The sequence below is a fragment of the Taudactylus pleione genome, unplaced genomic scaffold (assembly GCF_031769625.1).
Source record: "Taudactylus pleione unplaced genomic scaffold, aTauple2 ptg000085l, whole genome shotgun sequence".
Classification (NCBI taxonomy): domain Eukaryota; kingdom Metazoa; phylum Chordata; class Amphibia; order Anura; family Myobatrachidae; genus Taudactylus; species Taudactylus pleione.
In genome coordinates this window covers 4,675,257-4,702,053 of record NW_028284487.1, presented here as the reverse complement: position 1 = coordinate 4,702,053, position 26,797 = coordinate 4,675,257, and the positions used below count along the sequence as shown (strand labels likewise).

General features: G+C 34.6%; 21 non-coding genes across 21 annotated transcripts; all 21 read right to left on the bottom strand.

Moving 5' to 3' along the window:
* Positions 1-885: 885 nt before the first annotated feature.
* TRNAS-UGA (transfer RNA serine (anticodon UGA)) lies at positions 886-967 on the bottom strand. Its single transcript has one exon. It is a non-coding gene; the product is annotated as a tRNA-Ser (tRNA).
* A 1,480-nt stretch (positions 968-2,447) lies between these two features.
* Positions 2,448-2,529, bottom strand: TRNAS-UGA (transfer RNA serine (anticodon UGA)). Its single transcript has one exon. It is a non-coding gene; the product is annotated as a tRNA-Ser (tRNA).
* A 948-nt stretch (positions 2,530-3,477) lies between these two features.
* TRNAL-CAA (transfer RNA leucine (anticodon CAA)) lies at positions 3,478-3,559 on the bottom strand. The gene has a single exon. It is a non-coding gene; the product is annotated as a tRNA-Leu (tRNA).
* Positions 3,560-4,035: 476 nt separating this feature from the next.
* TRNAS-UGA (transfer RNA serine (anticodon UGA)) lies at positions 4,036-4,117 on the bottom strand. Its single transcript has one exon. It is a non-coding gene; the product is annotated as a tRNA-Ser (tRNA).
* A 948-nt stretch (positions 4,118-5,065) lies between these two features.
* TRNAL-CAA (transfer RNA leucine (anticodon CAA)) lies at positions 5,066-5,147 on the bottom strand. Its single transcript has one exon. It is a non-coding gene; the product is annotated as a tRNA-Leu (tRNA).
* Positions 5,148-8,494: 3,347 nt separating this feature from the next.
* On the bottom strand, positions 8,495-8,576 carry TRNAS-UGA (transfer RNA serine (anticodon UGA)). The gene has a single exon. It is a non-coding gene; the product is annotated as a tRNA-Ser (tRNA).
* A 1,480-nt stretch (positions 8,577-10,056) lies between these two features.
* TRNAS-UGA (transfer RNA serine (anticodon UGA)) lies at positions 10,057-10,138 on the bottom strand. The gene has a single exon. It is a non-coding gene; the product is annotated as a tRNA-Ser (tRNA).
* Positions 10,139-11,086: 948 nt separating this feature from the next.
* Positions 11,087-11,168, bottom strand: TRNAL-CAA (transfer RNA leucine (anticodon CAA)). Its single transcript has one exon. It is a non-coding gene; the product is annotated as a tRNA-Leu (tRNA).
* A 476-nt stretch (positions 11,169-11,644) lies between these two features.
* On the bottom strand, positions 11,645-11,726 carry TRNAS-UGA (transfer RNA serine (anticodon UGA)). Its single transcript has one exon. It is a non-coding gene; the product is annotated as a tRNA-Ser (tRNA).
* A 947-nt stretch (positions 11,727-12,673) lies between these two features.
* Positions 12,674-12,755, bottom strand: TRNAL-CAA (transfer RNA leucine (anticodon CAA)). Its single transcript has one exon. It is a non-coding gene; the product is annotated as a tRNA-Leu (tRNA).
* A 2,805-nt stretch (positions 12,756-15,560) lies between these two features.
* Positions 15,561-15,642, bottom strand: TRNAS-CGA (transfer RNA serine (anticodon CGA)). The gene has a single exon. It is a non-coding gene; the product is annotated as a tRNA-Ser (tRNA).
* Positions 15,643-16,118: 476 nt separating this feature from the next.
* TRNAS-UGA (transfer RNA serine (anticodon UGA)) lies at positions 16,119-16,200 on the bottom strand. The gene has a single exon. It is a non-coding gene; the product is annotated as a tRNA-Ser (tRNA).
* Positions 16,201-17,147: 947 nt separating this feature from the next.
* TRNAL-CAA (transfer RNA leucine (anticodon CAA)) lies at positions 17,148-17,229 on the bottom strand. The gene has a single exon. It is a non-coding gene; the product is annotated as a tRNA-Leu (tRNA).
* Positions 17,230-19,745: 2,516 nt separating this feature from the next.
* TRNAS-UGA (transfer RNA serine (anticodon UGA)) lies at positions 19,746-19,827 on the bottom strand. Its single transcript has one exon. It is a non-coding gene; the product is annotated as a tRNA-Ser (tRNA).
* A 476-nt stretch (positions 19,828-20,303) lies between these two features.
* Positions 20,304-20,385, bottom strand: TRNAS-UGA (transfer RNA serine (anticodon UGA)). The gene has a single exon. It is a non-coding gene; the product is annotated as a tRNA-Ser (tRNA).
* A 947-nt stretch (positions 20,386-21,332) lies between these two features.
* On the bottom strand, positions 21,333-21,414 carry TRNAS-CGA (transfer RNA serine (anticodon CGA)). Its single transcript has one exon. It is a non-coding gene; the product is annotated as a tRNA-Ser (tRNA).
* A 476-nt stretch (positions 21,415-21,890) lies between these two features.
* TRNAS-UGA (transfer RNA serine (anticodon UGA)) lies at positions 21,891-21,972 on the bottom strand. Its single transcript has one exon. It is a non-coding gene; the product is annotated as a tRNA-Ser (tRNA).
* A 947-nt stretch (positions 21,973-22,919) lies between these two features.
* Positions 22,920-23,001, bottom strand: TRNAL-CAA (transfer RNA leucine (anticodon CAA)). The gene has a single exon. It is a non-coding gene; the product is annotated as a tRNA-Leu (tRNA).
* Positions 23,002-25,517: 2,516 nt separating this feature from the next.
* Positions 25,518-25,599, bottom strand: TRNAS-UGA (transfer RNA serine (anticodon UGA)). Its single transcript has one exon. It is a non-coding gene; the product is annotated as a tRNA-Ser (tRNA).
* A 476-nt stretch (positions 25,600-26,075) lies between these two features.
* Positions 26,076-26,157, bottom strand: TRNAS-UGA (transfer RNA serine (anticodon UGA)). The gene has a single exon. It is a non-coding gene; the product is annotated as a tRNA-Ser (tRNA).
* Positions 26,158-26,395: 238 nt separating this feature from the next.
* TRNAL-CAA (transfer RNA leucine (anticodon CAA)) lies at positions 26,396-26,477 on the bottom strand. Its single transcript has one exon. It is a non-coding gene; the product is annotated as a tRNA-Leu (tRNA).
* Positions 26,478-26,797: the final 320 nt, after the last annotated feature.

Below are 26,797 nucleotides of genomic sequence, written 5' to 3'. Positions count from 1 at the left end.
TGATATTTGAAAGTATCTGATATGCACATTTCTTCCTAGTGCTGCTGATTTGTTAATTAAAAGTTTAGTTGTTATTAACAAAACTAATTTTAACTCAGATCTACACATAAATAACCATTACATCATGAAACAGTAAAAAAAATTTGGATGTGGTTTGATGACATGTTCCTAAAATGCAGGAAGAGCCTCACTGTCTGAGATCACGTGCTTCAAAAAGCAGTCCATTGTGAAATAGGATGCAAGTGAAGATGATGTAAGATGAGACAGTTACATTGTTTAACATAACATATTTTGCTTTTCTACATCTTAAATGCATATTGTGTTTTTAAATAAGTTTGAAAAGCAAAACGTAGCTGGCAGGATTTGAACCTGCGCGAGTCCATCGCCTTAACCACTCGGCCACAACTACCTGCATGTTGATTTTGTGATGAGCTTCTGTGGAAAAATAATTGCTTTCCATTTCATGATTGTCATTTAAAACCTGTTGCAATTTCTATTTGGTGGCTGCTATATTAATAGACAAACTATGTGAAATATAATAGCTAGTATAGTTTCCTAGAAAATAAAGGAGTCAAGGAAGTATGATCTTTGTTTTTGACATGCTCGAAAAGCAAGACGTAGCTGGCAGGATTTGAACCTGCGCGAGTCCATCGCCTTAACCACTCGGCCACAACTACCTGCACGCTGATTTTGTGATGAGCTTCTGTGGAAAAATAATTGCTTTGCATTTCATGATTGTCATTTAAAACCTGTTGCAATTTCTATTTGGTAGCTGCTATATTAATAGACAAACTATGGGAAATATAATAGCTAGTATAGTTTTCCTAGAAAATAAAGGAGTCAAGGAAGTATGATCTCTGTTTTTGACACGCCCGAAAAGCAAGACGCAGCTGGCAGGATTTGAACCTGCGCGGCGAAACCCCAATGGATTTCAAATCCATCGCCTTAACCACTCGGCCACAACTACTTCTATACCACTACAAGACATTACCTGGAGTACAAAATAATTTATTATCGTTCTGTTTATTTCATTGGTCCCATGCTTATTTAATGTAGAATTAGCACACCTGCCACTGCACAATCAAAAATTTGTTTATTAACATGCATTTTCTCTCATCTTTCATTACATCTCTTCAGATCTCTCAAGATCAAATTTTGCATTCTTTAGTGGCAGTATGGATATTGTGAAAGGCACATCATAGGATTCTGCAAATGTATATGTGAAATAATTAGTTCATAACATCAAGGCTGCAAACTAGGATTAAATCAGGATTAGGATACAATGGTGAGTATGATGGTTTCCAAAAAATATTGAGTTAAATTTTTCAATTACTGTTTATGTTTTAAAAAGAAACAGCTCATGTCAGTGTTATAGAGATATATTTAAGATTAACTTTAAGATGGGAAAGATTTCCTGAGCTTGGTGGCAATTGTTGATTATGATGAAGATGATAATATGTTTTGGAATGAACAAACAAACTTTGTTATGTATCTTACAAAGTGGCTGATGGAAATAATTGCAATACATTCACTGTAATTCCACAGATAGCACTACAGTTTTGTGATATTTGAAAGTATCTGATATGCACATTTCTTCCTAGTGCTGCTGATTTGTTAATTAAAAGTTTAGTTGTTATTAACAAAACTAATTTTAACTCAGATCTACACATAAATAACCATTACATCATGAAACAGTAAAAAAAATTTGGATGTGGTTTGATGACATGTTCCTAAAATGCAGGAAGAGCCTCACTGTCTGAGATCACGTGCTTCAAAAAGCAGTCCATTGTGAAATAGGATGCAAGTGAAGATGATTTAGGATGAGACAGTTACATTGTTTAACATAACATATTTTGCTTTTCTACATCTTAAATGCATATTGTGTTTTTAAATAAGTTTGAAAAGCAAAACATAGCTGGCAGGATTTGAACCTGCGCGAGTCCATCGCCTTAACCACTCGGCCACAACTACCTGCATGTTGATTTTGTGATGAGCTTCTGTGGAAAAATAATTGCTTTCCATTTCATGATTGTCATTTAAAACCTGTTGCAATTTCTATTTGGTGGCTGCTATATTAATAGACAAACTATGTGAAATATAATAGCTAGTGTAGTTTCCTAGAAAATAAAGGAGTCAAGGAAGTATGATCTTTGTTTTTGACATGCTCGAAAAGCAAGACGTAGCTGGCAGGATTTGAACCTGCGCGAGTCCATCGCCTTAACCACTCGGCCACAACTACCTGCACTCTGATTTTGTGATGAGCTTCTGTGGAAAAATAATTGCTTTGCATTTCATGATTGTCATTTAAAACCTGTTGCAATTTCTATTTGGTAGCTGCTATATTAATAGACAAACTATAGGAAATATAATAGCTAGTATAGTTTTCCTAGAAAATAAAGGAGTCAAGGAAGTATGATCTCTGTTTTTGACACGCCCAAAAAGCAAGACGCAGCTGGCAGGATTTGAACCTGCGCGGGGAAACCCCAATGGATTTCAAATCCATCGCCTTAACCACTCGGCCACAACTACTTCTATACCACTAGAAGACATTACCTGGAGTACAAAATAATTTATTATCGTTCTGTTTATTTCATTGGTCCCATGCTTATTTAATGTAGAATTAGCACACCTGCCACTGCACAATCATAAATTTGTTTATTAACATGCATTTTCTCTCATCATTCATTTCATCTCTGCAGATCTCTCAAGATCAAATTTTGCATTCTTTAGTGGCAGTATGGATATTGTGAAAGGCACATCATAGGATTCTGCAAATGTATATGTGAAATAATTAGTTCATAACATCAAGGCTGCAAACTAGGATTAAATCAGGATTAGGATACAATGGTGAGTATGATGGTTTCCAAAAAATATTGATTTAAATTTTTCAATTACTGTTTATGTTTTAAAAAGAAACAGCTCATGTCAGTGTTATAGAGATATATTTAAGATTAACTTTAAGATGGGAAAGATTTCCTGAGCTTGGTGGCAATTGTTGATTATGATGAAGATGATAATATGTTCTGGAATGAACAAATAAACTTTGTTATGTATCTTACAAAGTGGCTGATGGAAATAATTGCAATACATTCACTGTAATTCCACAGATAGCACTACAGTTTTGTGATATTTGAAAGTATCTGATATGCACATTTCTTCCTAGTGCTGCTGATTTGTTAAATAAAAGTTTAGTTGTTATTAACAAAACAAATTTTAACTCAGATCTACACATAAATAACCATTACATCATGAAACAGTAAAAAAAAATTGGAGATGGTTTAATGACATGTTCCTAAAATGCAGGAAGAGCATCACTGTCTGAGATCACGTGCTTCAAAAAGCAGTCCATTGTGATATAGGATGCAGGTGAAGGTGATTTAGGATGAGACAGTTATATTGTTCAACATAACATATTTTGCTTTTCTACATCTTAAATGCATATTGTGTTTTTAAATAAGTTTGAAAAGCAAAACGTAACGTAGCTGGCCGGATTTGAACCTGCGCGGGGAAACCTCAATGGATTTTGAGTCCATCGCCTTAACCACTCGGCCACAACTACCTGCACGTTGATTTTGTGATGAGCTTCTGTGGAAAAATAATTGCTTTCCATTTCATGATTGTCATTTAAAACCTGTTGCAATTTCTATTTGGTGGCTGCTATATTAATAGACAAACTATGTGAAATATAATAGCTAGTATAGTTTCCTAGAAAATAAAGGAGTCAAGGAAGTATGATCTTTGTTTTTGACATGCTCGAAAAGCAAGACGTAGCTGGCAGGATTTGAACCTGCGCGAGTCCATCGCCTTAACCACTCGGCCACAACTACCTGCACGCTGATTTTGTGATGAGCTTCTGTGGAAAAATAATTGCTTTGCATTTCATGATTGTCATTTAAAACCTGTTGCAATTTCTATTTGGTAGCTGCTATATTAATAGACAAACTATAGGAAATATAATAGCTAGTATAGTTTTCCTAGAAAATAAAGGAGTCAAGGAAGTATGATCTCTGTTTTTGACACGCCCAAAAAACAAGACGCAGCTGGCAGGATTTGAACCTGCGCGGGGAAACCCCAATGGATTTCAAATCCATCGCCTTAACCACTCGGCCACAACTACTTCTATACCACTACAAGACATTACCTGGAGTACAAAATAATTTATTATCGTTCTGTTTATTTCATTGGTCCCATGCTTATTTAATGTAGAATTAGCACACCTGCCACTGCACAATCATAAATTTGTTTATTAACATGCATTTTCTCTCATCATTCATTTCATCTCTGCAGATCTCTCAAGATCAAATTTTGCATTCTTTAGTGGCAGTATGGATATTGTGAAAGGCACATCATAGGATTCTGCAAATGTATATGTGAAATAATTAGTTCATAACATCAAGGCTGCAAACTAGGATTAAATCAGGATTAGGATACAATGGTGAGTATGATGGTTTCCAAAAAATATTGATTTAAATTTTTCAATTACTGTTTATGTTTTAAAAAGAAACAGCTCATGTCAGTGTTATAGAGATATATTTAAGATTAACTTTAAGATGGGAAAGATTTCCTGAGCTTGGTGGCAATTGTTGATTATGATGAAGATGATAATATGTTCTGGAATGAACAAATAAACTTTGTTATGTATCTTACAAAGTGGCTGATGGAAATAATTGCAATACATTCACTGTAATTCCACAGATAGCACTACAGTTTTGTGATATTTGAAAGTATCTGATATGCACATTTCTTCCTAGTGCTGCTGATTTGTTAAATAAAAGTTTAGTTGTTATTAACAAAACAAATTTTAACTCAGATCTACACATAAATAACCATTACATCATGAAACAGTAAAAAAAAATTGGAGATGGTTTAATGACATGTTCCTAAAATGCAGGAAGAGCATCACTGTCTGAGATCACGTGCTTCAAAAAGCAGTCCATTGTGATATAGGATGCAGGTGAAGGTGATTTAGGATGAGACAGTTATATTGTTCAACATAACATATTTTGCTTTTCTACATCTTAAATGCATATTGTGTTTTTAAATAAGTTTGAAAAGCAAAACGTAACGTAGCTGGCCGGATTTGAACCTGCGCGGGGAAACCTCAATGGATTTTGAGTCCATCGCCTTAACCACTCGGCCACAACTACCTGCACGTTGATTTTGTGATGAGCTTCTGTGGAAAAATAATTGCTTTCCATTTCATGATTGTCATTTATAACCTGTTGCAATTTCTATTTGGTGGCTGCTATATTAATAGACAAACTATGTGAAATATAATAGCTAGAATAGTTTCCTAGAAATTAAAGGAGTCAAGGAAGTATGATCTTTGTTTTTGACATGCTCGAGAAACAAGCTTGAAAAGCAGACACTGGCAGGATTTGAACCTGCGCACGGAAACCCCAATAGATTTCAAGTCCATCGCCTTAACCACTCAGCCACAACTACTTCTATACCACTACCCGACATTACCTGGAGTACAAAATAATTTATTATCGTTCTGTTTATTTCATTGGTCCCATGCTTATTTAATGTAGAATTAGCACACCTGCCACTGCACAATCATAAATTTGTTTATTAACATGCATTTTCTCTCATCATTCATTACATCTCTGCAGATCTCTCAAGATCAAATTTTGCATTCTTTAGTGGCAGTATGGATATTGTGAAAGGCACATCATAGGATTCTGCAAATGTATATGTGAAATAATTAGTTCATAACATCAAGGCTGCAAACTAGGATTAAATCAGGATTAGGATACAATGGTGAGTATGATGGTTTCCAAAAAATATTGATTTAAATTTTTCAATTACTGTTTATGTTTTAAAAAGAAACAGCTCATGTCAGTGTTATAGAGATATATTTAAGATTAACTTTAAGATGGGAAAGATTTCCTGAGCTTGGTGGCAATTGTTTATTATGATGAAGATGATAATATGTTCTGGAATGAACAAATAAACTTTGTTATGTATCTTACAAAGTGGCTGATGGAAATAATTGCAATACATTCACTGTAATTCCACAGATAGCACTACAGTTTTGTGATATTTGAAAGTATCTGATATGCACATTTCTTCCTAGTGCTGCTGATTTGTTAATTAAAAGTTTAGTTGTTATTAACAAAACTAATTTTAACTCAGATCTACACATAAATAACCATTACATCATGAAACAGTAAAAAAAATTTGGAGATGGTTTGATGACATGTTCCTAAAATGCAGGAAGAGCCTCACTGTCTGAGATCACGTGCTTCAAAAAGCAGTCCATTGTGAAATAGGATGCAAGTGAAGGTGATTTAGGATGAGACAGTTACATTGTTTAACATAACATATTTTGCATTTCTACATCTTAAATGCATATTGTGTTTTTAAATAAGTTTGAAAAGCAAAACGTAGCTGGCAGGATTTGAACCTGCGCGAGTCCATCGCCTTAACCACTCGGCCACAACTACCTGCACGTTGATTTTGTGATGAGCTTCTGTGGAAAAATAATTGCTTTCCATTTCATGATTGTCATTTAAAACCTGATGCAATTTCTATTTGGTAGCTGCTATATTAATAGACAAACTATGGGAAATATAATAGCTAGTATAGTTTCCATGAAAATAAAGGAGTCAAGGAAGTATGATCTTTGTTTTTGACATGCTCGAAAAGCAAGACGTAGCTGGCAGGATTTGAACCTGCGCGAGTCCATCGCCTTAACCACTCGGCCACAACTACCTGCACGTTGATTTTGTGATGAGCTTCTGTGGAAAAATAATTGCTTTGCATTTCGTGATTGTCATTTAAAACCTGTTGCAATTTCTATTAGGTGGCTGCTATATTATTAGACAAACTATGTGAAATATAATAGCTAGTATAGTTTCCTAGAAAATGAAGGAGTCAAGGAAGTATGATCTTGTTTTTGACATGCTCAAGAAACAAGCTTGAAAAGCAGACGCTGGCAGAATTTGAACATGCGCATGGAAACCCCAATGGATTTCAAGTCCATCGCCTTAACCACTCAGCCACAACTACTTCTATACCACTACCCGACATTACCTGGAGTACAAAATAATTTATTATCGTTCTGTTTATTTCATTGGTCCCATGCTTATTTAATGTAGAATTAGCACACCTGCCACTGCACAATCATAAATTTGTTTATTAACATGCATTTTCTCTCATCATTCATTTCATCTCTGCAGATCTCTCAAGATCAAATTTTCCATTCTTTAGTGGCAGTATGGATATTGTGAAAGGCACATCATAGGATTCTACAAATGTATATGTGAAATAATTAGTTCATAACATCAAGGCTGCAAACTAGGATTAAATCAGGATTAGGATACAATGGTGAGTATGATGGTTTCCAAAAAATATTGATTTAAATTTTTCAATTACTGTTTATGTTTTAAAAAGAAACAGCTCATGTCAGTGTTATAGAGATATATTTAAGATTAACTTTAAGATGGGAAAGATTTCCTGAGCTTGGTGGCAATTGTTGATTATGATGAAGATGATAATATGTTCTGGAATGAACAAATAAACTTTGTTATGTATCTTACAAAGTGGCTGATGGAAATAATTGCAATACATTCACTGTAATTCCACAGATAGCACTACAGTTTTGTGATATTTGAATGTATCTGATATGCAAATTTCTTCCTAGTGCTGCTGATTTGTTAATTAAAAGTTTAGTTGTTATTAACAAAACAAATTTTAACTCAGATCTACACATAAATAACCATTACATCATGAAACAGTAAAAAAAAATTGGAGATGGTTTAATGACATGTTCCTAAAATGCAGGAAGAGCCTCACTGTCTGAGATCACGTGCTTCAAAAAGTAGTCCATTGTGATATAGGATGCAGGTGAAGGTGATTTAGGATGAGACAGTTACATTGTTTAACATAACATATTTTGCTTTTCTACATCTTAAATGCATATTGTGTTTTTAAATTAGTTTGAAAAGCAAAACGTAGCTGGCAGGATTTGAACCTGCGCGAGTCCATCGCCTTAACCACTCGGCCACAACTACCTGCACGTTGATTTTGTGATGAGCTTCTGTGGAAAAATAATTGCTTTCCATTTCATGATTGTCATTTAAAACCTGTTGCAATTTCTATTTGGTGGCTGCTATATTAATAGACAAACTATGTGAAATATAATAGCTAGTATAGTTTCCTAGAAAATAAAGGAGTCAAGGAAGTATGATCTTTGTTTTTGACATGCTCGAAAAGCAAGACGTAGCTGGCAGGATTTGAACCTGCGCGAGTCCATCGCCTTAACCACTCGGCCACAACTACCTGCACGTTGATTTTGTGATGAGCTTCTGTGGAAAAATAATTGCTTTGCATTTCATGATTGTCATTTAAAACCTGTTGCAATTTCTATTTGGTAGCTGCTATATTAATAGACAAACTATGGGAAATATAATAGCTAGTATAGTTTTCCTAGAAAATAAAGGAGTCAAGGAAGTATGATCTCTGTTTTTGACACGCCCTAAAAGCAAGACGCAGCTGGCAGGATTTGAACCTGCGCGGGGAAACCCCAATGGATTTCAAATCCATCGCCTTAACTACTCGGCCACAACTACTTCTATACCACTATAAGACATTACCTGGAGTACAAAATAATTTATTATCGTTCTGTTTATTTCATTGGTCCCATGCTTATTTAATGTAGAATTAGCACACCTGCCACTGCACAATCAAAAATTTGTTTATTAACATGCATTTTCTCTCATCTTTCATTACATCTCTTCAGATCTCTCAAGATCAAATTTTGCATTCTTTAGTGGCAGTATGGATATTGTGAAAGGCACATCATAGGATTCTGCAAATGTATATGTGAAATAATTAGTTCATAACATCAAGGCTGCAAACTAGGATTAAATCAGGATTAGGATACAATGGTGAGTATGATGGTTTCCAAAAAATATTGAGTTAAATTTTTCAATTACTGTTTATGTTTTAAAAAGAAACAGCTCATGTCAGTGTTATAGAGATATATTTAAGATTAACTTTAAGATGGGAAAGATTTCCTGAGCTTGGTGGCAATTGTTGATTATGATGAAGATGATAATATGTTTTGGAATGAACAAACAAACTTTGTTATGTATCTTACAAAGTGGCTGATGGAAATAATTGCAATACATTCACTGTAATTCCACAGATAGCACTACAGTTTTGTGATATTTGAAAGTATCTGATATGCACATTTCTTCCTAGTGCTGCTGATTTGTTAATTAAAAGTTTAGTTGTTATTAACAAAACTAATTTTAACTCAGATCTACACATAAATAACCATTACATCATGAAACAGTAAAAAAAATTTGGATGTGGTTTGATGACATGTTCCTAAAATGCAGGAAGAGCCTCACTGTCTGAGATCACGTGCTTCAAAAAGCAGTCCATTGTGAAATAGGATGCAAGTGAAGATGATTTAGGATGAGACAGTTACATTGTTTAACATAACATATTTTGCTTTTCTACATCTTAAATGCATATTGTGTTTTTAAATAAGTTTGAAAAGCAAAACGTAGCTGGCAGGATTTGAACCTGCGCGAGTCCATCGCCTTAACCACTCGGCCACAACTACCTGCACGTTGATTTTGTGATGAGCTTCTGTGGAAAAATAATTGCTTTCCATTTCATGATTGTCATTTAAAACCTGTTGCAATTTCTATTTGGTGGCTGCTATATTAATAGACAAACTATGTGAAATATAATAGCTAGTATAGTTTCCTAGAAAATAAAGGAGTCAAGGAAGTATGATCTTTGTTTTTGACATGCTCAAAAAGCAAGACGTAGCTGGCAGGATTTGAACCTGCGCGAGTCCATCGCCTTAACCACTCGGCCACAACTACCTGCACGCTGATTTTGTGATGAGCTTCTGTGGAAAAAAAATTGCTTTGCATTTCATGATTGTCATTTAAAACCTGTTGCAATTTCTATTTGGTAGCTGCTATATTAATAGACAAACTATGGGAAATATAATAGCTAGTATAGTTTTCCTAGAAAATAAAGGAGTCAAGGAAGTATGATCTCTGTTTTTGACACGCCCGAAAAGCAAGACGCAGCTGGCAGGATTTGAACCTGCGCGGGGAAACCCCAATGGATTTCAAATCCATCGCCTTAACCACTCGGCCACAACTACTTCTATACCACTACAAGACATTACCTGGAGTACAAAATAATTTATTATCGTTCTGTTTATTTCATTGGTCCCATGCTTATTTAATGTAGAATTAGCACACCTGCCACTGCACAATCATAAATTTGTTTATTAACATGCATTTTCTCTCATCATTCATTTCATCTCTGCAGATCTCTCAAGATCAAATTTTGCATTCTTTAGTGGCAGTATGGATATTGTGAAAGGCACATCATAGGATTCTGCAAATGTATATGTGAAATAATTAGTTCATAACATCAAGGCTGCAAACTAGGATTAAATCAGGATTAGGATACAATGGTGAGTATGATGGTTTCCAAAAAATATTGATTTAAATTTTTCAATTACTGTTTATGTTTTAAAAAGAAACAGCTCATGTCAGTGTTATAGAGATATATTTAAGATTAACTTTAAGATGGGAAAGATTTCCTGAGCTTGGTGGCAATTGTTGATTATGATGAAGATGATAATATGTTCTGGAATGAACAAATAAACTTTGTTATGTATCTTACAAAGTGGCTGATGGAAATAATTGCAATACATTCACTGTAATTCCACAGATAGCACTACAGTTTTGTGATATTTGAAAGTATCTGATATGCACATTTCTTCCTAGTGCTGCTGATTTGTTAAATAAAAGTTTAGTTGTTATTAACAAAACAAATTTTAACTCAGATCTACACATAAATAACCATTACATCATGAAACAGTAAAAAAAAATTGGAGATGGTTTAATGACATGTTCCTAAAATGCAGGAAGAGCATCACTGTCTGAGATCACGTGCTTCAAAAAGCAGTCCATTGTGATATAGGATGCAGGTGAAGGTGATTTAGGATGAGACAGTTATATTGTTCAACATAACATATTTTGCTTTTCTACATCTTAAATGCATATTGTGTTTTTAAATAAGTTTGAAAAGCAAAACGTAACGTAGCTGGCCGGATTTGAACCTGCGCGGGGAAACCTCAATGGATTTTGAGTCCATCGCCTTAACCACTCGGCCACAACTACCTGCACATTGATTTTGTGATGAGCTTCTGTGGAAAAATAATTGCTTTCCATTTCATGATTGTCATTTAAAACCTGTTGCAATTTCTATTTGGTGGCTGCTATATTAATAGACAAACTATGTGAAATATAATAGCTAGTATAGTTTCCTAGAAAATAAAGGAGTCAAGGAAGTATGATCTTTGTTTTTGACATGCTCGAAAAGCAAGACGTAGCTGGCAGGATTTGAACCTGCGCGAGTCCATCGCCTTAACCACTCGGCCACAACTACCTGCACGCTGATTTTGTGATGAGCTTCTGTGGAAAAATAATTGCTTTGCATTTCATGATTGTCATTTAAAACCTGTTGCAATTTCTATTTGGTAGCTGCTATATTAATAGACAAACTATGGGAAATATAATAGCTAGTATAGTTTTCCTAGAAAATAAAGGAGTCAAGGAAGTATGATCTCTGTTTTTGACACGCCCAAAAAGCAAGACGCAGCTGGCAGGATTTGAACCTGCGCGGGGAAACCCCAATGGATTTCAAATCCATCGCCTTAACCACTCGGCCACAACTACTTCTATACCACTACAAGACATTACCTGGAGTACAAAATAATTTATTATCGTTCTGTTTATTTCATTGGTCCCATGCTTATTTAATGTAGAATTAGCACACCTGCCACTGCACAATCATAAATTTGTTTATTAACATGCATTTTCTCTCATCATTCATTTCATCTCTGCAGATCTCTCAAGATCAAATTTTGCATTCTTTAGTGGCAGTATGGATATTTTGAAAGGCACATCATAGGATTCTGCAAATGTATATGTGAAATAATTAGTTCATAACATCAAGGCTGCAAACTAGGATTAAATCAGGATTAGGATACAATGGTGAGTATGATGGTTTCCAAAAAATATTGATTTAAATTTTTCAATTACTGTTTATGTTTTAAAAAGAAACAGCTCATGTCAGTGTTATAGAGATATATTTAAGATTAACTTTAAGATGGGAAAGATTTCCTGAGCTTGGTGGCAATTGTTGATTATGATGAAGATGATAATATGTTCTGGAATGAACAAATAAACTTTGTTATGTATCTTACAAAGTGGCTGATGGAAATAATTGCAATACATTCACTGTAATTCCACAGATAGCACTACAGTTTTGTGATATTTGAAAGTATCTGATATGCACATTTCTTCCTAGTGCTGCTGATTTGTTAAATAAAAGTTTAGTTGTTATTAACAAAACAAATTTTAACTCAGATCTACACATAAATAACCATTACATCATGAAACAGTAAAAAAAATTGGAGATGGTTTAATGACATGTTCCTAAAATGCAGGAAGAGCATCACTGTCTGAGATCACGTGCTTCAAAAAGCATTCCATTGTGATATAGGATGCAGGTGAAGGTGATTTAGGATGAGACAGTTATATTGTTCAACATAACATATTTTGCTTTTCTACATCTTAAATGCATATTGTGTTTTTAAATAAGTTTGAAAAGCAAAACGTAACGTAGCTGGCCGGATTTGAACCTGCGCGGGGAAACCTCAATGGATTTTGAGTCCATCGCCTTAACCACTCGGCCACAACTACCTGCACGTTGATTTTGTGATGAGCTTCTGTGGAAAAATAATTGCTTTCCATTTCATGATTGTCATTTATAACCTGTTGCAATTTCTATTTGGTGGCTGCTATATTAATAGACAAACTATGTGAAATATAATAGCTAGAATAGTTTCCTAGAAATTAAAGGAGTCAAGGAAGTATGATCTTTGTTTTTGACATGCTCGAGAAACAAGCTTGAAAAGCAGACACTGGCAGGATTTGAACCTGCGCACGGAAACCCCAATAGATTTCAAGTCCATCGCCTTAACCACTCAGCCACAACTACTTCTATACCACTACCCGACATTACCTGGAGTACAAAATAATTTATTATCGTTCTGTTTATTTCATTGGTCCCATGCTTATTTAATGTAGAATTAGCACACCTGCCACTGCACAATCATAAATTTGTTTATTAACATGCATTTTCTCTCATCCTTCATTACATCTCTGCAGATCTCTCAAGATCAAATTTTGCATTCTTTAGTGGCAGTATGGATATTGTGAAAGGCACATCATAGGATTCTGCAAATGTATATGTGAAATAATTAGTTCATAACATCAAGGCTGCAAACTAGGATTAAATCAGGATTAGGATACAATGGTGAGTATGATGGTTTCCAAAAAATATTGATTTAAATTTTTCAATTACTGTTTATGTTTTAAAAAGAAACAGCTCATGTCAGTGTTATAGAGATATATTTAAGATTAACTTTAAGATGGGAAAGATTTCCTGAGCTTGGTGGCAATTGTTTATTATGATGAAGATGATAATATGTTCTGGAATGAACAAATAAACTTTGTTATGTATCTTACAAAGTGGCTGATGGAAATAATTGCAATACATTCACTGTAATTCCACAGATAGCACTACAGTTTTGTGATATTTGAAAGTATCTGATATGCACATTTCTTCCTAGTGCTGCTGATTTGTTAATTAAAAGTTTAGTTGTTATTAACAAAACTAATTTTAACTCAGATCTACACATAAATAACCATTACATCATGAAACAGTAAAAAAAATTTGGAGATGGTTTGATGACATGTTCCTAAAATGCAGGAAGAGCCTCACTGTCTGAGATCACGTGCTTCAAAAAGCAGTCCATTGTGAAATAGGATGCAAGTGAAGGTGATTTAGGATGAGACAGTTACATTGTTTAACATAACATATTTTGCATTTCTACATCTTAAATGCATATTGTGTTTTTAAATAAGTTTGAAAAGCAAAACGTAGCTGGCAGGATTTGAACCTGCGCGAGTCCATCGCCTTAACCACTCGGCCACAACTACCTGCACGTTGATTTTGTGATGAGCTTCTGTGGAAAAATAATTGCTTTCCATTTCATGATTGTCATTTAAAACCTGATGCAATTTCTATTTGGTAGCTGCTATATTAATAGACAAACTATGGGAAATATAATAGCTAGTATAGTTTCCATGAAAATAAAGGAGTCAAGGAAGTATGATCTTTGTTTTTGACATGCTCGAAAAGCAAGACGTAGCTGGCAGGATTTGAACCTGCGCGAGTCCATCGCCTTAACCACTCGGCCACAACTACCTGCACGTTGATTTTGTGATGAGCTTCTGTGGAAAAATAATTGCTTTGCATTTCATGATTGTCATTTAAAACCTGTTGCAATTTCTATTAGGTGGCTGCTATATTATTAGACAAACTATGTGAAATATAATAGCTAGTATAGTTTCCTAGAAAATAAAGGAGTCAAGGAAGTATGATCTTGTTTTTGACATGCTCGAGAAACAAGCAGACGCTGGCAGGATTTGAACCTGCGCACGGAAACCCCAATGGATTTCAAGTCCATCGCCTTAACCACTCAGCCACAACTACTTCTATACCACTACCCGACATTACCTGGAGTACAAAATAATTTATTATCGTTCTGTTTATTTCATTGGTCCCATGCTTATTTAATGTAGAATTAGCACACCTGCCACTGCACAATCATAAATTTGTTTATTAACATGCATTTTCTCTCATCATTCATTTCATCTCTGCAGATCTCTCAAGATCAAATTTTCCATTCTTTAGTGGCAGTATGGACATTGTAAAAGGCACATCATAGGATTCTGCAAATGTATATGTGAAATAATTAGTTCATAACATCAAGGCTGCAAACTAGGATTAAATCAGGATTAGGATACAATGGTGAGTATGATGGTTTCCAAAAAATATTGATTTAAATTTTTCAATTACTGTTTATGTTTTAAAAAGAAACAGCTCATGTCAGTGTTATAGAGATATATTTAAGATTAACTTTAAGATGGGAAAGATTTCCTGAGCTTGGTGGCAATTGTTGATTATGATGAAGATGATAATATGTTTTGGAATGAACAAATAAACTTTGTTATGTATCTTACAAAGTGGCTGATGGAAATAATTGCAATACATTCACTGTAATTCCACAGATAGCACTACAGTTTTGTGATATTTGAAAGTATCTGATATGCACATTTCTTCCTAGTGCTGCTGATTTGTTAATTAAAAGTTTAGTTGTTATTAACAAAACAAATTTTAACTCAGATCTACACATAAATAACCATTACATCATGAAACAGTAAAAAAAATTGGAGATGGTTTAATGACATGTTCCTAAAATGCAGGAAGAGCCTCACTGTCTGAGATCACGTGTTTCAAAAAGCAGTCCATTGTGATATAGGATGCAGGTGAAGGTGATTTAGGATGAGACAGTTACATTGTTCAACATTACATATTTTGCTTTTCTACATCTTAAATGCATATTGTGTTTTTAAATAAGTTTGAAAAGCAAAATGTAACGTAGCTGGCAGGATTTGAACCTGCGCGGGGAAACCCCAATGGATTTCGAGTCCATCGCCTTAACCACTCGGCCACAACTACCTGCACGTTGATTTTGTGATGAGCTTCTGTGGAAAAATAATTGCTTTGCATTTCATGATTGTCATTTAAAACCTGTTGCAATTTCTATTTGGTAGCTGCTATATTAATAGACAAACTATGGGAAATATAATAGCTAGTATAGTTTCCTAGAAAATAAAGGAGTCAAGGAAGTATGATCTTTGTTTTTGACATGCTCGAAAAGCAAGACGTAGCTGGCAGGATTTGAACCTGCGCGAGTCCATCGCCTTAACCACTCGGCCACAACTACCTGCACGTTGATTTTGTGATGAGCTTCTGTGGAAAAATAATTGCTTTGCATTTCATGATTGTCATTTAAAACCTGTTGCAATTTCTATTTGGTAGCTGCTATATTAATAGACAAACTATGGGAAATATAATAGCTAGTATAGTTTTCCTAGAAAATAAAGGAGTCAAGGAAGTATGATCTCTGTTTTTGACACGCCCGAAAAGCAAGACGCAGCTGGCAGGATTTGAACCTGCGCGGGGAAACCCCAATGGATTTCAAATCCATCGCCTTAACCACTCGGCCACAACTACTTCTATACCACTACAAGACATTACCTGGAGTACAAAATAATTTATTATCGTTCTGTTTATTTCATTGGTCCCATACTTATTTAATGTAGAATTAGCACACCTGCCACTGCACAATCATAAATTTGTTTATTAACATGCATTTTCTCTCATCATTCATTTCATCTCTGCAGATCTCTCAAGATCAAATTTTGCATTCTTTAGTGGCAGTATGGATATTGTGAAAGGCACATCATAGGATTCTGCAAATGTATATGTGAAATAATTAGTTCATAACATCAAGGCTGCAAACTAGGATTAAATCAGGATTAGGATACAATGGTGAGTATGATGGTTTCCAAAAAATATTGATTTAAATTTTTCAATTACTGTTTATGTTTTAAAAAGAAACAGCTCATGTCAGTGTTATAGAGATATATTTAAGATTAGCTTTAAGATGGGAAAGATTTCCTGAGCTTGGTGGCAATTGTTGATTATGATGAAGATGATAATATGTTCTGGAATGAACAAATAAACTTTGTTATGTATCTTACAAAGTGGCTGATGGAAATAATTGCAATACATTCACTGTAATTCCACAGATAGCACTACAGTTTTGTGATATTTGAAAGTATCTGATATGCACATTTCTTCCTAGTGCTGCTGATTTGTTAAATAAAAGTTTAGTTGTTATTAACAAAACAAATTTTAACTCAGATCTACACATAAATAACCATTACATCATGAAACAGTAAAAAAAATTGGAGATGGTTTAATGACATGTTCCTAAAATGCAGGAAGAGCCTCACTGTCTGAGATCACGTGCTTCAAAAAGCAGTCCATTGTGATATAGGATGCAGGTGAAGGTGATTTAGGATGAGACAGTTATATTGTTCAACATAACATATTTTGCTTTTCTACATCTTAAATGCATATTGTGTTTTTAAATAAGTTTGAAAAGCAAAATGTAACGTAGCTGGCAGGATTTGAACCTGCGCGGGGAAACCTCAATGGATTTTGAGTCCATCGCCTTAACCACTCAGCCACAACTACTTCTATACCCCTACCCGACATTACCTGGAGTACAAAATAATTTATTATCGTTCTGTTTATTTCATTGGTCCCATGCTTATTTAATGTAGAATTAGCACACCTGCCACTGCACAATCATAAATTTGTTTATTAACATGCATTTTCTCTCATCCTTCATTACATCTCTGCAGATCTCTCAAGATCAAATTTTGCATTCTTTAGTGGCAGTATGGATATTGTGAAAGGCACATCATAGGATTCTGCAAATGTATATGTGAAATAATTAGTTCATAACATCAAGGCTGCAAACTAGGATTAAATCAGGATTAGGATACAATGGTGAGTATGATGGTTTCCAAAAAATATTGATTTAAATTTTTCAATTACTGTTTATGTTTTAAAAAGAAACAGCTCATGTCAGTGTTATAGAGATATATTTAAGATTAACTTTAAGATGGGAAAGATTTCCTGAGCTTGGTGGCAATTGTTTATTATGATGAAGATGATAATATGTTCTGGAATGAACAAATAAACTTTGTTATGTATCTTACAAAGTGGCTGATGGAAATAATTGCAATACATTCACTGTAATTCCACAGATAGCACTACAGTTTTGTGATATTTGAAAGTATCTGATATGCACATTTCTTCCTAGTGCTGCTGATTTGTTAATTAAAAGTTTAGTTGTTATTAACAAAACTAATTTTAACTCAGATCTACACATAAATAACCATTACATCATGAAACAGTAAAAAAAATTTGGAGATGGTTTGATGACATGTTCCTAAAATGCAGGAAGAGCCTCACTGTCTGAGATCACGTGCTTCAAAAAGCAGTCCATTGTGAAATAGGATGCAAGTGAAGGTGATTTAGGATGAGACAGTTACATTGTTTAACATAACATATTTTGCATTTCTACATCTTAAATGCATATTGTGTTTTTAAATAAGTTTGAAAAGCAAAACGTAGCTGGCAGGATTTGAACCTGCGCGAGTCCATCGCCTTAACCACTCGGCCACAACTACCTGCACGTTGATTTTGTGATGAGCTTCTGTGGAAAAATAATTGCTTTCCATTTCATGATTGTCATTTAAAACCTGATGCAATTTCTATTTGGTAGCTGCTATATTAATAGACAAACTATGGGAAATATAATAGCTAGTATAGTTTCCATGAAAATAAAGGAGTCAAGGAAGTATGATCTTTGTTTTTGACATGCTCGAAAAGCAAGACGTAGCTGGCAGGATTTGAACCTGCGCGAGTCCATCGCCTTAACCACTCGGCCACAACTACCTGCACGTTGATTTTGTGATGAGCTTCTGTGGAAAAATAATTGCTTTGCATTTCATGATTGTCATTTAAAACCTGTTGCAATTTCTATTAGGTGGCTGCTATATTATTAGACAAACTATGTGAAATATAATAGCTAGTATAGTTTCCTAGAAAATAAAGGAGTCAAGGAAGTATGATCTTGTTTTTGACATGCTCGAGAAACAAGCTTGAAAAGCAGACGCTGGCAGGATTTGAACCTGCGCACGGAAACCCCAATGGATTTCAAGTCCATCGCCTTAACCACTCAGCCACAACTACTTCTATACCACTACCCGACATTACCTGGAGTACAAAATAATTTATTATCGTTCTGTTTATTTCATTGGTCCCATGCTTATTTAATGTAGAATTAGCACACCTGCCACTGCACAATCATAAATTTGTTTATTAACATGCATTTTCTCTCATCATTCATTTCATCTCTGCAGATCTCTCAAGATCAAATTTTCCATTCTTTAGTGGCAGTATGGATATTGTAAAAGGCACATCATAGGATTCTGCAAATGTATATGTGAAATAATTAGTTCATAACATCAAGGCTGCAAACTAGGATTAAATCAGGATTAGGATACAATGGTGAGTATGATGGTTTCCAAAAAATATTGATTTAAATTTTTCAATTACTGTTTATGTTTTAAAAAGAAACAGCTCATGTCAGTGTTATAGAGATATATTTAAGATTAACTTTAAGATGGGAAAGATTTCCTGAGCTTGGTGGCAATTGTTGATTATGATGAAGATGATAATATGTTCTGGAATGAACAAATAAACTTTGTTATGTATCTTACAAAGTGGCTGATGGAAATAATTGCAATACATTCACTGTAATTCCACAGATAGCACTACAGTTTTGTGATATTTGAAAGTATCTGATATGCACATTTCTTCCTAGTGCTGCTGATTTGTTAATTAAAAGTTTAGTTGTTATTAACAAAACAAATTTTAACTCAGATCTACACATAAATAACCATTACATCATGAAACAGTAAAAAAAATTGGAGATGGTTTAATGACATGTTCCTAAAATGCAGGAAGAGCCTCACTGTCTGAGATCATGTGCTTCAAAAAGCAGTCCATTGTGATATAGGATGCAGGTGAAGGTGATTTAGGATGAGACAGTTACATTGTTCAACATTACATATTTTGCTTTTCTACATCTTAAATGCATATTGTGTTTTTAAATAAGTTTGAAAAGCAAAATGTAACGTAGCTGGCAGGATTTGAACCTGCGCGGGGAAACCTCAATGGATTTCAAGTCCATCGCCTTAACCACTCGGCCACAACTACCTGCACGTTGATTTTGTGATGAGCTTCTGTGGAAAAATAATTGCTTTCCATTTCATGATTGTCATTTAAAACATGTTGCAATTTCTATTTGGTGGCTGCTATATTAATAGACAAACTATGTGAAATATAATAGCTAGTATAGTTTCCTAGAAAATAAAGGAGTCAAGGAAGTATGATCTTTGTTTTTGACATGCTCGAAAAGCAAGACTTAGCTGGCCAGATTTGAACCTGCGCGAGTCCATCGCCTTAACCACTCGGCCACAACTACCTGCACGCTGATTTTGTGATGAGCTTCTTTGGAAAAATAATTGCTTTGCATTTCATGATTGTCATTTAAAACCTGTTGCAATTTCTATTTGGTAGCTGCTATATTAATAGACAAACTATAGGAAATATAATAGCTAGTATAGTTTTCCTAGAAAATAAAGGAGTCAAGGAAGTATGATCTCTGTTTTTGACACGCCCAAAAAGCAAGACGCAGCTGGCAGGATTTGAACCTGCGCGGGGAAACCCCAATGGATTTCAAATCCATCGCCTTAACCACTCGGCCACAACTACTTCTATACCACTACAAGACATTACCTGGAGTACAAAATAATTTATTATCGTTCTGTTTATTTCATTGGTCCCATGCTTATTTAATGTAGAATTAGCACACCTGCCACTGCACAATCATAAATTTGTTTATTAACATGCATTTTCTCTCATCATTCATTTCATCTCTGCAGATCTCTCAAGATCAAATTTTCCATTCTTTAGTGGCAGTATGGACATTGTAAAAGGCACATCATAGGATTCTGCAAATGTATATGTGAAATAATTAGTTCATAACATCAAGGCTGCAAACTAGGATTAAATCAGGATTAGGATACAATGGTGAGTATGATGGTTTCCAAAAAATATTGATTTAAATTTTTCAATTACTGTTTATGTTTTAAAAAGAAACAGCTCATGTCAGTGTTATAGAGATATATTTAAGATTAACTTTAAGATGGGAAAGATTTCCTGAGCTTGGTGGCAATTGTTGATTATGATGAAGATGATAATATGTTTTGGAATGAACAAATAAACTTTGTTATGTATCTTACAAAGTGGCTGATGGAAATAATTGCAATACATTCACTGTAATTCCACAGATAGCACTACAGTTTTGTGATATTTGAAAGTATCTGATATGCACATTTCTTCCTAGTGCTGCTGATTTGTTAATTAAAAGTTTAGTTGTTATTAACAAAACAAATTTTAACTCAGATCTACACATAAATAACCATTACATCATGAAACAGTAAAAAAAATTGGAGATGGTTTAATGACATGTTCCTAAAATGCAGGAAGAGCCTCACTGTCTGAGATCACGTGTTTCAAAAAGCAGTCCATTGTGATATAGGATGCAGGTGAAGGTGATTTAGGATGAGACAGTTACATTGTTCAACATTACATATTTTGCTTTTCTACATCTTAAATGCATATTGTGTTTTTAAATAAGTTTGAAAAGCAAAATGTAACGTAGCTGGCAGGATTTGAACCTGCGCGGGGAAACCCCAATGGATTTCGAGTCCATCGCCTTAACCACTCGGCCACAACTACCTGCACGTTGATTTTGTGATGAGCTTCTGTGGAAAAATAATTGCTTTGCATTTCATGATTGTCATTTAAAACCTGTTGCAATTTCTATTTGGTAGCTGCTATATTAATAGACAAACTATGGGAAATATAATAGCTAGTATAGTTTCCTAGAAAATAAAGGAGTCAAGGAAGTATGATCTTTGTTTTTGACATGCTCGAAAAGCAAGACGTAGCTGGCAGGATTTGAACCTGCGCGAGTCCATCGCCTTAACCACTCGGCCACAACTACCTGCACGTTGATTTTGTGATGAGCTTCTGTGGAAAAATAATTGCTTTGCATTTCATGATTGTCATTTAAAACCTGTTGCAATTTCTATTTGGTAGCTGCTATATTAATAGACAAACTATGGGAAATATAATAGCTAGTATAGTTTTCCTAGAAAATAAAGGAGTCAAGGAAGTATGATCTCTGTTTTTGACACGCCCGAAAAGCAAGACGCAGCTGGCAGGATTTGAACCTGCGCGGGGAAACCCCAATGGATTTCAAATCCATCGCCTTAACCACTCGGCCACAACTACTTCTATACCACTACAAGACATTACCTGGAGTACAAAATAATTTATTATCGTTCTGTTTATTTCATTGGTCCCATACTTATTTAATGTAGAATTAGCACACCTGCCACTGCACAATCATAAATTTGTTTATTAACATGCATTTTCTCTCATCATTCATTTCATCTCTGCAGATCTCTCAAGATCAAATTTTGCATTCTTTAGTGGCAGTATGGATATTGTGAAAGGCACATCATAGGATTCTGCAAATGTATATGTGAAATAATTAGTTCATAACATCAAGGCTGCAAACTAGGATTAAATCAGGATTAGGATACAATGGTGAGTATGATGGTTTCCAAAAAATATTGATTTAAATTTTTCAATTACTGTTTATGTTTTAAAAAGAAACAGCTCATGTCAGTGTTATAGAGATATATTTAAGATTAGCTTTAAGATGGGAAAGATTTCCTGAGCTTGGTGGCAATTGTTGATTATGATGAAGATGATAATATGTTCTGGAATGAACAAATAAACTTTGTTATGTATCTTACAAAGTGGCTGATGGAAATAATTGCAATACATTCACTGTAATTCCACAGATAGCACTACAGTTTTGTGATATTTGAAAGTATCTGATATGCACATTTCTTCCTAGTGCTGCTGATTTGTTAAATAAAAGTTTAGTTGTTATTAACAAAACAAATTTTAACTCAGATCTACACATAAATAACCATTACATCATGAAACAGTAAAAAAAATTGGAGATGGTTTAATGACATGTTCCTAAAATGCAGGAAGAGCCTCACTGTCTGAGATCACGTGCTTCAAAAAGCAGTCCATTGTGATATAGGATGCAGGTGAAGGTGATTTAGGATGAGACAGTTATATTGTTCAACATAACATATTTTGCTTTTCTACATCTTAAATGCATATTGTGTTTTTAAATAAGTTTGAAAAGCAAAATGTAACGTAGCTGGCAGGATTTGAACCTGCGCGGGGAAACCTCAATGGATTTTGAGTCCATCGCCTTAACCACTCAGCCACAACTACTTCTATACCCCTACCCGACATTACCTGGAGTACAAAATAATTTATTATCGTTCTGTTTATTTCATTGGTCCCATGCTTATTTAATGTAGAATTAGCACACCTGCCACTGCACAATCATAAATTTGTTTATTAACATGCATTTTCTCTCATCCTTCATTACATCTCTGCAGATCTCTCAAGATCAAATTTTGCATTCTTTAGTGGCAGTATGGATATTGTGAAAGGCACATCATAGGATTCTGCAAATGTATATGTGAAATAATTAGTTCATAACATCAAGGCTGCAAACTAGGATTAAATCAGGATTAGGATACAATGGTGAGTATGATGGTTTCCAAAAAATATTGATTTAAATTTTTCAATTACTGTTTATGTTTTAAAAAGAAACAGCTCATGTCAGTGTTATAGAGATATATTTAAGATTAACTTTAAGATGGGAAAGATTTCCTGAGCTTGGTGGCAATTGTTTATTATGATGAAGATGATAATATGTTCTGGAATGAACAAATAAACTTTGTTATGTATCTTACAAAGTGGCTGATGGAAATAATTGCAATACATTCACTGTAATTCCACAGATAGCACTACAGTTTTGTGATATTTGAAAGTATCTGATATGCACATTTCTTCCTAGTGCTGCTGATTTGTTAATTAAAAGTTTAGTTGTTATTAACAAAACTAATTTTAACTCAGATCTACACATAAATAACCATTACATCATGAAACAGTAAAAAAAATTTGGAGATGGTTTGATGACATGTTCCTAAAATGCAGGAAGAGCCTCACTGTCTGAGATCACGTGCTTCAAAAAGCAGTCCATTGTGAAATAGGATGCAAGTGAAGGTGATTTAGGATGAGACAGTTACATTGTTTAACATAACATATTTTGCATTTCTACATCTTAAATGCATATTGTGTTTTTAAATAAGTTTGAAAAGCAAAACGTAGCTGGCAGGATTTGAACCTGCGCGAGTCCATCGCCTTAACCACTCGGCCACAACTACCTGCACGTTGATTTTGTGATGAGCTTCTGTGGAAAAATAATTGCTTTCCATTTCATGATTGTCATTTAAAACCTGATGCAATTTCTATTTGGTAGCTGCTATATTAATAGACAAACTATGGGAAATATAATAGCTAGTATAGTTTCCATGAAAATAAAGGAGTCAAGGAAGTATGATCTTTGTTTTTGACATGCTCGAAAAGCAAGACGTAGCTGGCAGGATTTGAACCTGCGCGAGTCCATCGCCTTAACCACTCGGCCACAACTACCTGCACGTTGATTTTGTGATGAGCTTCTGTGGAAAAATAATTGCTTTGCATTTCATGATTGTCATTTAAAACCTGTTGCAATTTCTATTAGGTGGCTGCTATATTATTAGACAAACTATGTGAAATATAATAGCTAGTATAGTTTCCTAGAAAATAAAGGAGTCAAGGAAGTATGATCTTGTTTTTGACATGCTCGAGAAACAAGCTTGAAAAGCAGACGCTGGCAGGATTTGAACCTGCGCACGGAAACCCCAATGGATTTCAAGTCCATCGCCTTAACCACTCAGCCACAACTACTTCTATACCACTACCCGACATTACCTGGAGTACAAAATAATTTATTATCGTTCTGTTTATTTCATTGGTCCCATGCTTATTTAATGTAGAATTAGCACACCTGCCACTGCACAATCATAAATTTGTTTATTAACATGCATTTTCTCTCATCATTCATTTCATCTCTGCAGATCTCTCAAGATCAAATTTTCCATTCTTTAGTGGCAGTATGGATATTGTAAAAGGCACATCATAGGATTCTGCAAATGTATATGTGAAATAATTAGTTCATAACATCAAGGCTGCAAACTAGGATTAAATCAGGATTAGGATACAATGGTGAGTATGATGGTTTCCAAAAAATATTGATTTAAATTTTTCAATTACTGTTTATGTTTTAAAAAGAAACAGCTCATGTCAGTGTTATAGAGATATATTTAAGATTAACTTTAAGATGGGAAAGATTTCCTGAGCTTGGTGGCAATTGTTGATTATGATGAAGATGATAATATGTTCTGGAATGAACAAATAAACTTTGTTATGTATCTTACAAAGTGGCTGATGGAAATAATTGCAATACATTCACTGTAATTCCACAGATAGCACTACAGTTTTGTGATATTTGAAAGTATCTGATATGCACATTTCTTCCTAGTGCTGCTGATTTGTTAATTAAAAGTTTAGTTGTTATTAACAAAACAAATTTTAACTCAGATCTACACATAAATAACCATTACATCATGAAACAGTAAAAAAAATTGGAGATGGTTTAATGACATGTTCCTAAAATGCAGGAAGAGCCTCACTGTCTGAGATCACGTGCTTCAAAAAGCAGTCCATTGTGATATAGGATGCAGGTGAAGGTGATTTAGGATGAGACAGTTACATTGTTCAACATTACATATTTTGCTTTTCTACATCTTAAATGCATATTGTGTTTTTAAATAAGTTTGAAAAGCAAAATGTAACGTAGCTGGCAGGATTTGAACCTGCGCGGGGAAACCTCAATGGATTTCAAGTCCATCGCCTTAACCACTCGGCCACAACTACCTGCACGTTGATTTTGTGATGAGCTTCTGTGGAAAAATAATTGCTTTCCATTTCATGATTGTCATTTAAAACATGTTGCAATTTCTATTTGGTGGCTGCTATATTAATAGACAAACTATGTGAAATATAATAGCTAGTATAGTTTCCTAGAAAATAAAGGAGTCAAGGAAGTATGATCTTTGTTTTTGACATGCTCGAAAAGCAAGACTTAGCTGGCCAGATTTGAACCTGCGCGAGTCCATCGCCTTAACCACTCGGCCACAACTACCTGCACGCTGATTTTGTGATGAGCTTCTTTGGAAAAATAATTGCTTTGCATTTCATGATTGTCATTTAAAACCTGTTGCAATTTCTATTTGGTAGCTGCTATATTAATAGACAAACTATAGGAAATATAATAGCTAGTATAGTTTTCCTAGAAAATAAAGGAGTCAAGGAAGTATGATCTCTGTTTTTGACACGCCCAAAAAGCAAGACGCAGCTGGCAGGATTTGAACCTGCGCGGGGAAACCCCAATGGATTTCAAATCCATCGCCTTAACCACTCGGCCACAACTACTTCTATACCACTACAAGACATTACCTGGAGTACAAAATAATTTATTATCGTTCCTAAAATGCAGGAAGAGCATCACTGTCTGAGATCACGTGCTTCAAAAAGCAGTCCATTGTGATATAGGATGCAGGTGAAGGTGATTTAGGATGAGACAGTTATATTGTTCAACATAACATATTTTGCTTTTCTACATCTTAAATGCATATTGTGTTTTTAAATAAGTTTGAAAAGCAAAACGTAACGTAGCTGGCCGGATTTGAACCTGCGCGGGGAAACCTCAATGGATTTTGAGTCCATCGCCTTAACCACTCGGCCACAACTACCTGCACGTTGATTTTGTGATGAGCTTCTGTGGAAAAATAATTGCTTTCCATTTCATGATTGTCATTTATAACCTGTTGCAATTTCTATTTGGTGGCTGCTATATTAATAGACAAACTATGTGAAATATAATAGCTAGAATAGTTTCCTAGAAATTAAAGGAGTCAAGGAAGTATGATCTTTGTTTTTGACATGCTCGAGAAACAAGCTTGAAAAGCAGACACTGGCAGGATTTGAACCTGCGCACGGAAACCCCAATAGATTTCAAGTCCATCGCCTTAACCACTCAGCCACAACTACTTCTATACCACTACCCGACATT